The sequence below is a fragment of the Arachis hypogaea genome, chromosome 3, assembly GCF_003086295.3.
Source record: "Arachis hypogaea cultivar Tifrunner chromosome 3, arahy.Tifrunner.gnm2.J5K5, whole genome shotgun sequence".
NCBI lineage: Eukaryota > Viridiplantae > Streptophyta > Magnoliopsida > Fabales > Fabaceae > Arachis > Arachis hypogaea.
In genome coordinates this window covers 141,873,594-141,885,861 of record NC_092038.1, presented here as the reverse complement: position 1 = coordinate 141,885,861, position 12,268 = coordinate 141,873,594, and the positions used below count along the sequence as shown (strand labels likewise).

At 28.1% G+C, this 12,268-nt stretch overlaps 1 long non-coding RNA gene across 1 annotated transcript; it reads right to left on the bottom strand.

Moving 5' to 3' along the window:
- Positions 1-5,317: 5,317 nt before the first annotated feature.
- Positions 5,318-8,199, bottom strand: LOC112734800 (uncharacterized). The gene is made up of 2 exons (XR_003168443.3): positions 7,870-8,199; positions 5,318-5,595 (listed from the first exon to the last, which is right to left on the bottom strand). It is a non-coding gene; the product is annotated as an uncharacterized lncRNA (long non-coding RNA).
- Between the last annotated feature and the right edge of the window lie 4,069 nt (positions 8,200-12,268).

The window sequence follows — 12,268 nt, the reverse complement described above, 5'->3', positions numbered from 1 at the left end:
CGCACACGCACGCACACGCACGCACACGCACACGCGCACAATCAAGCTCTACAAGATTACATTATTTCACCAACAACATCAAATTACCAAGCCTCATAAATACCATCCAATTCTACATCATTAACAACATACATTTCAATCCTATCTTACGGTCACTAGCCTAAGTTTTCACGACACGTTATATTTTAGTTACGAGAAATCAAAACTATACCTTGGCCGATTCTCCGATAAACCCGGAACACCTCAAGCATTTTCCGCACCACAAGCTATCATCCTCAGCCCCTCACCAACGGACCTAGCTTCCAAAATTGATCTCAAGCTTCCATTCTCTTCAAATGAGTTCCAATTACAAGTTTGACTTCTAATTTGATATTACACCAACAATATTCAATCTAATCTATATATATCACTATAATTAACCCTTAAAATCAAAATTTCAAAAATCCACAAGAGGATTAGAGTTTTTACCTTCTCCAAATATCATAGGATGACAACTCAATACATCAAAATATCAAAATCTCGAAATTCCAAACACTAAATTTTCGAATAGGAGAAGAAGGGACAGAAGCTAGGAATGTGGTTTCCTCACTTGTTATGTACCGGATTTTGTGGAACTCGACGTTACGATCGCGTGGCCGTAAACGGTGCGGCAATCGGAGCTTGGAGTGAAAAGTTGTGTGGATTTGATTATGGAAGTGAGGGTTTTGAGTTTCTTCTTCCCTTCCCTTATGTGTTTCAGCGTAAGATGCATGAGGAAGAAGGAAGGTGAGCTGAAGCTCAAGTGCTTAAGTGTGTTGGGTTGGGCCTTGGGCCCAATACGGCCCGGTTCGTTCAGTTCGGCCTGTTTGACTTAATTTTGGGCCAAATTCTTTAAAATTAGTGTTAACATTCATATTTTAATTATTTCTATTTCTTTAAACTATAAAATTTAAGTTTTTAATTTTTTAAATAATAATTAATTTATTGATTAATTATTAACTAATTACTTAGAGTTTACAACTGGAGTCTTAATAAAATCCAAATATCTAAAAAACATCTTACTTCTGATCATAACCTAACATGGGTTAGCCAACTCCTATTGCCAGAACGATGATTGAATAAACCTCTAATTAGAAACTGTTTTACGCGCTTATTAAACAACTTATTATTCAGACTCTCATTCAATAAAGTAATGTGATAAACCACTATTTTGCGGTTTATTTTCTATTAAATTGAGTGGCTTTTATACATTATTCTCACATTTATGCATATAATTTGCATATTTTACATTTTTCTTCCTAATTTTGTGCTATAATTGAAAACATGCTTCTTTGGCCTTAAATTTACTAATTTTAATCTTCTCTTATTATTATCCGATGCCATGATATGTTTGTTAAGTGTTTTCAGGATTTATAGGGCAGGAATGGCTTAGAGGATGGAAAGAAAGCATGCAAAAGTGGAAGGAACACAAGAAATGAAGTATTTCAGAATCTGGTAGCGACGCGCACGCCTGGACGACGCATAAGCGTGATTGGTGCATTTGACAGATGACGCGCACGCGTGGCTGACGCCTACACGTGGCCAGTGAAAAGTCCAGCGACGTGTACGCGTGGCTGACGCGTACGCATGACAGAGCGTCACGTGTTGTAATTAACAGAAAACGTTGGGGGCAATTTTTGGGCTGCTTTTGACCCAGTTTCAGGCCCGAAAATACAGATTAGAGGCTGCAGAGTGGAGCTAGAAGGAAAAATCAATCATTCACTTTTTATTCACTGAATTTTAGGTTTTAGATGTAGTTTTCTAGAGAGAGAAACTCTCTCCTCTCTCTAGGTTTAGAGTTTCTTCTTTCAATTTCTCTTTAGGTTCAGGTTCAATCTTCCATTAATTTAGTTTTCTCTTACTTTTATTTGTTTAAGCACTTTAATTCATCTTCTTCTCTTGTTAATTTTCCTTTTTTGCCATTTTTATGTTATTGAGCTCTTGTTACATTTGATTTCGATGCTTGCAATTGGTTGTTTAGATTTAATATTCCTTATTAATTTTATCATGCTTTTATTTTGTGCCTACCAAGTGTTTGATGAAATGCTTGGGAGAATCTTAATTTAGCTTTTTACGTTCTTGACTTGGATTGAGTAATTTGGAGACTCTTGAATTGTCAAAGTCTCTTGTTGGTTGGTGATTGAAAGTTGCTAGTTGGCTTGAGCCTCACTAACTCTAGTCTTTGATTAGGAATTGTGAACTCAAGTTGATTTGCTCACTTGACTTTTCTTCAATTGTTAAAGGTTAACTAAGTGAGAGCAATTTGCAATTACCATCACAATTGACAATGATAATGAGGATAGGAATTCCGTTTCTCAACCCTTGCTAGGACTTTTCTTAGTTATTAGTTTATTTTCTTGTTATTTACATTCCTTGCTTATTAAATTCAAAATATAAAAAGATACAATCTCATAACCAATAATAAATACACTTCTCTATAATTTCTTGAGAGACGACTCGACGTTTAAATATTTCAATTAATTTTATTGGGTTTGCTTAAGTGACAAACAATTTAAACATTAACCGAGAATAATTTGTTGATTTAGAACTATACTTACAACGTGACATTTTTATGAAAATCTTTACCGACATTTTTTCTGCGTCAGAATGGCAGAGTGATATGGAGAAAGGAGAGTAAGGATACTTACACTGTGAACTCACGATACCATATAACCTTCCACTTCTACCATATTCACTAAGAATTTCTTCCAAAGCTCTTTTAACAGAAAGTTCTATTGTGGTCAATTTAGTCTCTCAAATGCCGACTCAAAAATTGGGTATTTTTTTTTTGTTGGAAAGCGATGCATGAAGGAATTTCTGTGGGAGAAAAAATTCAGGAACAAATCCAATCAGTATAAAGCATATGTCCTGGATGCAACGAGAAAGAGAAAATAGTGATGCATTATAAAAGTGATTTCAAGCTCGAAAATCGCCAGGGCAACACAAAATGCAGTGAATGAGTTTTGGGCATGGGTTCACTTCCATGGTTTCTTTCCCCCTGATTTTCGAAGATGGTTTTTCTTCTCCTTCTCAATTTTCTTTTTTCTTTTTCTATTTTTTCTTCTCAATTAATTGTAATAGCTATTGGAGTGAGAGTGGATTCTCTTAATTTTTTTTTAAATTATTTGATAAAGTGTGATCTTTTATTATTTAATATCTTCTCTTACATATTTTTTCTTAATTCCATTTAAAGAGTATAAAATAAAAGATCACACTTTATCAAATAATTGAAAAAAAAAATAGAGAGAATTTATTTTCTATTGAAATACTCCATTTTCTATTTTGTTGTCCTATTTAGGACCGCATATATTATTTTATTATATCAATAAAATTTTTAGCTTTGATAAAAAAACAAAAAACTAAAATTTATATTTTTTTAATATTTTTAGTATTTTTTATTTAATATTATTTTAGAGTATAATTTTCTATTATTTATAACTAAAGAATAAGAGAGTGATGGGAATATGTATGAAAACCAAGATATGCATCTATGTGATTATTGTTGTTGATAGCACACTCATTTATAATGTGAACTAACACTCTTTCTAATTTTTTTTATTCTTATAGACATAAATTTCAGTTTATGGAAAGGTATTAAATCATTAATAAAAACCCCTTTTTCTCAGTTTGAAAATTTTGAAGCTAGCGTGCTAATACTAAATATGTATGGGGTGTGTTTTCCTTTTTTGAATCACACATGAATAATGAATTATCTAAATTCCATCTTATACTAGATATTTTGTAAAAGATAATATTATAAAAATACATGAACATATAAAATATTTAAGTTGCATTTAGACGAAGATTAAAAGTCAAAGACTAAGACTGAGATTGAATTAAATTTTTATATTATATTTAGTGTAAAATAAATTAATTTGAGTTATGTTTAAATATTATATTTAGTTTAAGATAAATTTAAAAATTAAAAGATAAATTTAAAATTTAAAAAATTAAATAAATTTTTTTTTAAATATTATTAAAATTTTAATTTTTTAGTCCCAATCATTTCTTTTTATTCCCACTTTCTAGAAGTACGATTGAAATTTTAATTTTTATCTCTAATATTAAATATAATATTAAATCTCAATTTTTTTTTTGTCTCAGTTTCAGTCTAAGCAAATAAACACTACTTTAAATTATATGAATGGTCAAGTTGACCGTTATTGCAAAGAAACAAATAAAGGCTTAGCTTGTGAAAAAGGAGCATGGGCTAATGTAAACTATGCAGCATGGCTACATTCGCATGAAGATCTTGATCGTATCTTGCAATTAGATAAGGTTCATTTTCTTTCTAGTATATATATTTGTTCTTATTCTATCTTATTGGATTAAGTTCTTTTGTTTAAAAAGGAAAAAAAAAAAGAAAATAAGGGTAAAATAAAAGGGAAATTAATTAGCCTTATTCTATGATTGTTTGTTTTTATTTTCTTGCGTGTTGTTTTATCTTTTTTATAAAAATTTATGTATCGTTAATTTTATATAGAGTTACTAGTTAAAAACATTAGATAATTTAATATATTTAATTGTATTTAAAATTTTATTTTTTTTAATTAATTCATATAAAAAAATCACAATTTTTATTAGTAAATTAGTAAAATTTAACTGTGTTTTTTAAATTATTTTTACAATAATATTTAGTTAGGATTGATAATCGATAGAATAGAATAATATAGTTTAGACTCTTATTCATAGATTTAAATTTTTTCTAAAATTCTACTCTATCTTATCCGTTGTTGAGAATCTCTCAACCCTACCTTTTCACACACCATAAAATTTTACTCTCGATCCTACTCGTAACAAATCAAATTTTTTAATTAAACACAATATTTAATCATTCAATATTTCATAAACATAATAATAAAATACAAAATACAAAATTAAGTACATATTAAAAATTAAAAGCTATAAAATCATAATGAATTCCATTTTACAATTATAAAAGGAAGATGTGGGTTCAATTTTCATGATCTTTCTATAATAATTTTTTAACTACAGACTATACTATATAAGAGTGTGAGTAGATTGTAAACACTAATTTTTCTTATTTTGTTAACTGAAAAATGTAGCACCCTACCACACAGAGCATTACGCTTAAGTCGTAAAACAGAGGTGGTGTAGTATTACGACCTCTAAAATAAAATATAATACGTTAATAATTGAAAGAGTGCAGTATTCTAGGAGCCTTGAAGAATAGGTAAAGCAAAATCGCAAAAATTAAAAATGCAACGCTCAGAAATAAGGGTTACTTGCGTGAGAAGAAAGCTAAAGTTTAAAAGCATAAATAAATAGGAAACAGGAATAGAGAGTCAAGAGAACGATATAACAAGCTCCTAGCTCAGCTTGCGGAGCTGAGGTTGGCCGGAGAGTATTTACATACATATATACATGTCCCAAAATACCCAAAATATAGAGTAAAACCTCCATCTCTCCTCAAACCTCTAAGAGGGACAAAATAAACAAGTTTCTTGAAGAGGAAACTAAGTACATATATATTCAAAACTGTACATCAAAATAAAACCCAGAGACTACTCCGCTTCAGAAGTCCAGACGCCTAGCAAGGAGCCTCTCGAGTTGCATCTGAAAATACCAACACAGTATGGGGTGAGAACCGGAGGTTCTCAGCATGGTAAATGTGCCACGCACATAATATATAAGGTCCTAGAAATACCTGAGACAATTCTAGAACGGCGACACTCAGATTATAAAACTTAAAATGACTAAACAGAAACCATAAAAGGGGTAGGTGTCTAGAAAACTCTAAACTCAACTTAAACTTTATCTTAACACCCAACCTGTCCACCTTTTCTCCGTTCCTCCATCTCCAGTGGGTTTACAAATACAAACAAACAGGCAATTGCAAGCACAAGTAGGAGACAAGTAGTGCAAGTAGCAATTATCACAATTATCATAATATATTAAGTTAGGCAATCCCAAATAAGCCATAGCAAACAAACAAACAAAGTGCATATGATGAATGTCTATCCTACTGGCCGTGAGCTCACGTGTCGGTTACTTTGCCAGAACTCGACACATCTGGTAGCTAACCTAGACATTGGTCTCTAGGTTGCGCATCTCCAGGAGGATCATAAACGAAAGAGAGTGCCTTTCCACCTTCTTCTGGAGGTTTCACGAAGGAGAGTGTCTTTCCACATCGAAGAAGTGTGCCTTTCCACCTTACAACTAGAGAAGAATGTGGGAAAAATAATACGAAGGAGAGTGTCTTTCCACCTTCCCCACATCCACATCACGACAAGAGAGGAAACTTCCGTCCTCAACTTGCCATCCGAACACATTTTCAAATTAATATGCAAGCGGGATCACACCTAGACCTTACCATCTCGACCATTTCGGTCACATACGCATCTTGACCATTCCGACCACATACAGTCATCCCAAATCTCATCATTTATCATCATCATTTTCTTACATTCATTCTTTATAGTCATAGCTTAGCCTGATCTCATACATACATCTTATATCATTGCACTTTGTACCTAATTCATCATTTAAGATTATTACTTCACTCTAAAGTTATCACCTTTTCCTAGCTTCAGCTCATTACTAGACTTACTACTACAGTTTAGGACTAAAAGAATAAAAACGGAGATTTAAAAGTTTGAAATTTGGCTTGAAAACACAAAATACAATTCTTTTTTGCTGAACCAGGGGCCACACGTACGTGTGGAAGTACACTACTGAAATGTCACGCGTACGCATCCCTCTTTACGCGTATGCATGCAAACCAGGCAGTAGTGTTTGTCTGCGAAGGGGGTATATGCGTACGCAAAAATTCCATATCACGCGTACGCGTGGGCCACGCGTATGCATGGACATGCATTTTTTCAAAAATTTCACTAAGTTTCAAAAGCTGTAGAATTTTAGTTTTCAACCTTAAACTTCCGACACGCATAATTTTTTTGTTTTAAATCATTTTTCATCTGTTTTTCGAAAAGTGTAAGCTTCACAGACCCAATTTTCACATAAAACAAGTTTGAAATCATTTGGGGATCCGAAAGCCAAGTTATGGCTCGTCGAAGTTCGGCCAAAAACCAATTTTTCACAAAACTTTAAAACCTCTGTTTTCCATCAAGTGATCTTTCAAAATCAACCTATAACATGCAAATTCAGCTTCAACTCATACAATATCATAACAACATCACTCCACATTCAATCATCACCCATCAACCCCAATTTTAACAATTATAGTACATTAGTTTCATATATATATCAACATAATCACTTATGATCCACTTTGCACACAAGACCATCACCATTAATTTGTCAATCCTCATTAATATATCATTCAACATTCATTTTTTCATATACTACCTCAATCAAATATACCTCAATTCATACATATTCTCATACCTAAAAGAAATCATTACTCCAATCACAACATTCACCAACATGTCACCACAATTCTTATCCATCCCCTTGCCTTTACAAGCATCACTAATTCATCACTTAACAATTCAACACCAATATCCATAATAAGTCAAGACTTTAACATTTATCATTAGGCACTAAACAATTTATATGCTCATACATTCATTCATATCTTATAGTCAACTAGCCTAAATTTTCGCAAAACATTATATATTAAATACACGAAACCTAAACTATACTTTGGTCGATTTTCACGTATTATCCAAGAAACCCTCTTAGGCGAAAAGGCAAAGCTTTAACACCACAATTCAGCTCTAACACCCACCAAGTTTCTAATCAATCTTCTAATAGCTCCACATCATATATATACACATACACCTAATACATGATTCATATACCCAAATACCAAATTCAATACCTAACATATAAAATCAAGGGATTAGATAGGATTCTTTGAATTCTGACCTTACCCAAGCGTCGTATAAGCAAGAGTGAATGTTTTTCTCAAGCTAATCGGATCCTAATACATCAAAGTGGTAAAAATTCAACACCACTTACATAATTTCGAAAAATTGGGAGAAGGAGAAGCTGAGAGTAATAGAGTGACTTATCTATGAAATTGTTCCGATAGAATCGTAGAGCTCGACAGGGTGGTCACGTGGCCACAAACGGTGCAGCGATCGGAGCCCAGAGTAGGAAGTTGTGGTGGTTTGAAGGTGGTGTTAAGTTTATGTCTTCTTCCCTTTCACCATGGATGTTGTTTCAGCGTGTTTGCTGAGTAAAGGGAAGAAGAGTGCCCTTCTTTAATTACTTGGGCTGACTAGTTGGGCCTTGGGCCATTTTGGACCCGGTTCAATCAGTTCGACCCGTTCGATCTAATTTTGGGTCAAATTTTTTAAATTTAGTATCAAAATTTTTGTTTTAATTAGCTCTCTCCTATTTTAATATAAATTTCACCTTTCAAATTTTTTTATTAAAAATTAATTTATTAACTAATTATTTACTAATTTTACGAAATTTACAAAAAATAATTTAACTACAAATTAATTAGTAACAATCATATTTTTTATACGATATTTTTTATACAGGTGTAAAAAATATTTGGTGTATGAATAATATTTTTTGAATTTAAATTATTAAAAATATCAAAAAAATTAATAAAAAATAATAGTAATTAAAGTGTTTATTTTAAGGATTTAGCTATTCTTGCTAATGTCAGCACAAAAAAAGGGATAAGCTGACCTGTCTGCCTCTTTTTTATGGTGGGTTGGTGGGTCGGTGGACTAGTCCGCCAAACTTTTTTTTTAATAAAAAATTAATAACAAATATAAAATTAACAAAGATTAAATTACATCAACTAATTAACTATTTTTTAATTTATTTCATTCATTTTAATAAATCCAATCAATTATACTAATTATTTATATTAACTAATTGATTTAATCAATTCTTAAAAATATATTTAGTTAATATCTTTTATTTATTTAAATATATATAAATTATAATTATCAATTATTTAATTTGATTAAGATAAATATCAAATTTTACTCCTATTTTAAAAATATAAAATTTTATTCTTTTTATTTTTATTTATCATTATAAAAGATTATATATACTAAAAAAATTTATCTTTTTACCAATTATTTTTTTATTGGATAGCTTTTATAGCAACACTTTTTATTTCTTTTTTTTTTCTTTCTAGTTATTGTAGTCTATCTTTTCTATTTTTATTTATTTAAATTTTTTTATTTTTTATTATGAATTTTATCATTTTTATCTTTTATATGTTAATTTATTTAAACTCATACAAATCACATGTAGAATCTTTTCAATATTAAAATCATCTCCCTCATGTGCTTAATTTCATTGATTTATTAATCAATAATCATGCATTTGAAATTAAGTAATATGTACATCAATATCTCCTTACTATACTATTAGTATAATAGTACAATAATATATGTAGAATAACAATTTTTTTTTAAAAATAAATAAATAATCATTAATCCCTTTCCCGTTAAAAAAAAAAGACTACTAATCAACCTAAACTAATTTACATATAAATAATAATTATATGAAGTGAATATTATGTTAGGCAAAATAATAGCCAAATATATATATATATAAAATGGCATTTAAAAAAAAGAGGATCATATCATTCTTTTAAATAAGAGAAGAATATTATTTTATTATCAATTCTTAATTACTTATTTTAACTCATAAATTTAATTTCTATTAATTAAGATTAGAAATTAATTCAATTATTGTTATTTAATTCACTCTTTTTAGGTAATAATTAAAATTTATTATAATTACTGCTAATTATCTTTATATTCAATTAATTAATAATAAATATTAATGCCTATTAAATGTATTATAATTCTTGCTATATATTTAAACATGTATATAATTAGGAATTTTACGGTTTTTTACTAATATGTATATAATTATTAGTATATATTTAAACACGCATTTTACCAACAATAATTATAATACTTCTTAGATGAACATGAAGAGATTATACCATTTGAGCTATAATTCGTTGGTTATATATATATATATATATATATATATATATATATATATATATATATATATACGATAATCTATTATATTCTATTAAAATTAGATTTTTGTATCCAATGATAAAACTGACGTGACATGCTTTTAAAAAAAAATTTATAATTTATTTTTTAATTTATTAAATCAAATTAATTATAAATATTTAATTATATCAAATAATTAATATAATTAAATATCTAAATATTACATAATATAATATAATTTAATCTGTTTAGTATTAATATAATGATTGGTACTATAAATTGGTATATAAGATAAGACTATTTAATTTAGTTTATTTATTGGTATTTGGTAACAAAATCATATATATGATAAGAATATGATTATAAATATTATACTTTCTATGTCATTTCATTTCCACCTCTTTACGGCATTCTTGCTTACTTAGCGGAGGTTATGTACCTCTTTTATGTTTGTTTGTTTTTATTTTTATTTCTGTCAAATTGAGATCATTATATTGATTTTATTTTATATTAATTTTTCATCCCATGTATGATTTCTCAACAATGTTTATATTTGTTTACTAATGATTTAAATATTTTTTTGACAATATCTTTGTAGAAATTGATTAATATTTTTTTCTTTATAATTTTCTCTCTTAAATTGCCTTTTAATAAGAATTTATCTTGCTTTGTTTTTTATTTTTATACTTTATATTCTTTGATTAATTTTTTTCTTTTGACTTTTTAATCACAGATCTACTTTATCCATTGTCCTAAACATTGTAATTTATAGATAAAATTCTTTTCATATTTCATATTTATTTTTTCTTCTCTAAACTATTTATTATGATTTTATTTTTATTTTTGCGGTAAGTAGATTAAAAGAATCTCTTTGTTTATATTATTATATACTAACAATGCATTTTGTTGTTTTAGCTTTATGATATCGTCACCAATTCATTATATATATTATAATATGGTCTATTTATAATTATTTTTTCTAGGCATATATCTCCTAATTTTATTTATGGTTTGAAATTATAATTTACTATAACGTTTAATCAATTAAAGCTGCATATTATAACTTCAGTGATATATATAAAATTTGTATAATGATGTAAATTATATTTTTATGAGGAAAGTGATAAAAAATAAAATAGAAAAGATTCGTTCTATCAAAATAATTTTAAAACATTAATTGTATATAATTCAAAATAGAGTGAAACTATATCTTTTTTTGAATAGAAAATAGTACTAAATTAAATATAAATTAATCCTAAATTAAAAATGTTATGTTGATTAATAATTACTTAAAATAGGTAATAAAATAAGTTATAGGACATTACTTTATATAAATTGTAATAATTAAAAGAATCAATCATTATCTTAAAATAGGCATAAAATTTAGTTTTGCGATACAATAATTTATTGAAGATTAAAGTATCGTTTTTGTCCCCAACATTTGGGGTAAGTCATATTTGTGTCCCTAACGTTTAAATTATCTTATTTGTATCCCTAACGTTTATAAAAGTGATTCAATGTTATCCTACTATCAATTATACTAACAAATCAGATTATATTTTTCAATTATTTTCACTTGGATGTATTCATTCTCAATTAGGTCTCACTTGAATGTGTTCGATTTTAATATTATATCCACTATTTGTGTTTAGATTCAATTATGTTCTTAGAAAAGTGAATTATGTAAATGTTGTAGGAATTAGTTTCAACTTTTGATGAGCTATTTTTCGGAGTGAATCATCGATTCTATTCCAGATATTTGTATTCTAATTTCAAGAAGAGATTTTTAAAACTCAAACTAAAGCGTTCATGATGTGTAATTGACGGCATGATAACATTGAATCACTTTTATAAATGTTAGGGATACAAATAAGACGATTTAAACGTTAAGGACACAAATAAGATTTACCCCAAACGTTGGGGACAAAAACGATACTTTACTCTTTATTGAAATTATTAATATTGTCTTATAACATGATAATTTTGTACAAGAAAGTGTTAATAAAATTTTATAGTTTTTAAACTTATATCTACTGAATTTACGTATTTATTTTATTCTACTTTACACAAATAATTAAGATGTTCCTTGTTTTATTATTTATTTAGAAAGGATATATATATATTAATTAATTGATTGGATTAATTTGTAAGATGAATAATATATTGTGAACTCAATTATAATAAATTAATAATTAATAAATAAAAAATTAAAAATTGCTTCTTTATTTTCTTTTGACGGCTATACTTTTTGTTCATTCATTTTTTTTAATCTTTTTATTTATTTATTTATTTTAATTTATCGAACAAAATTAATTATA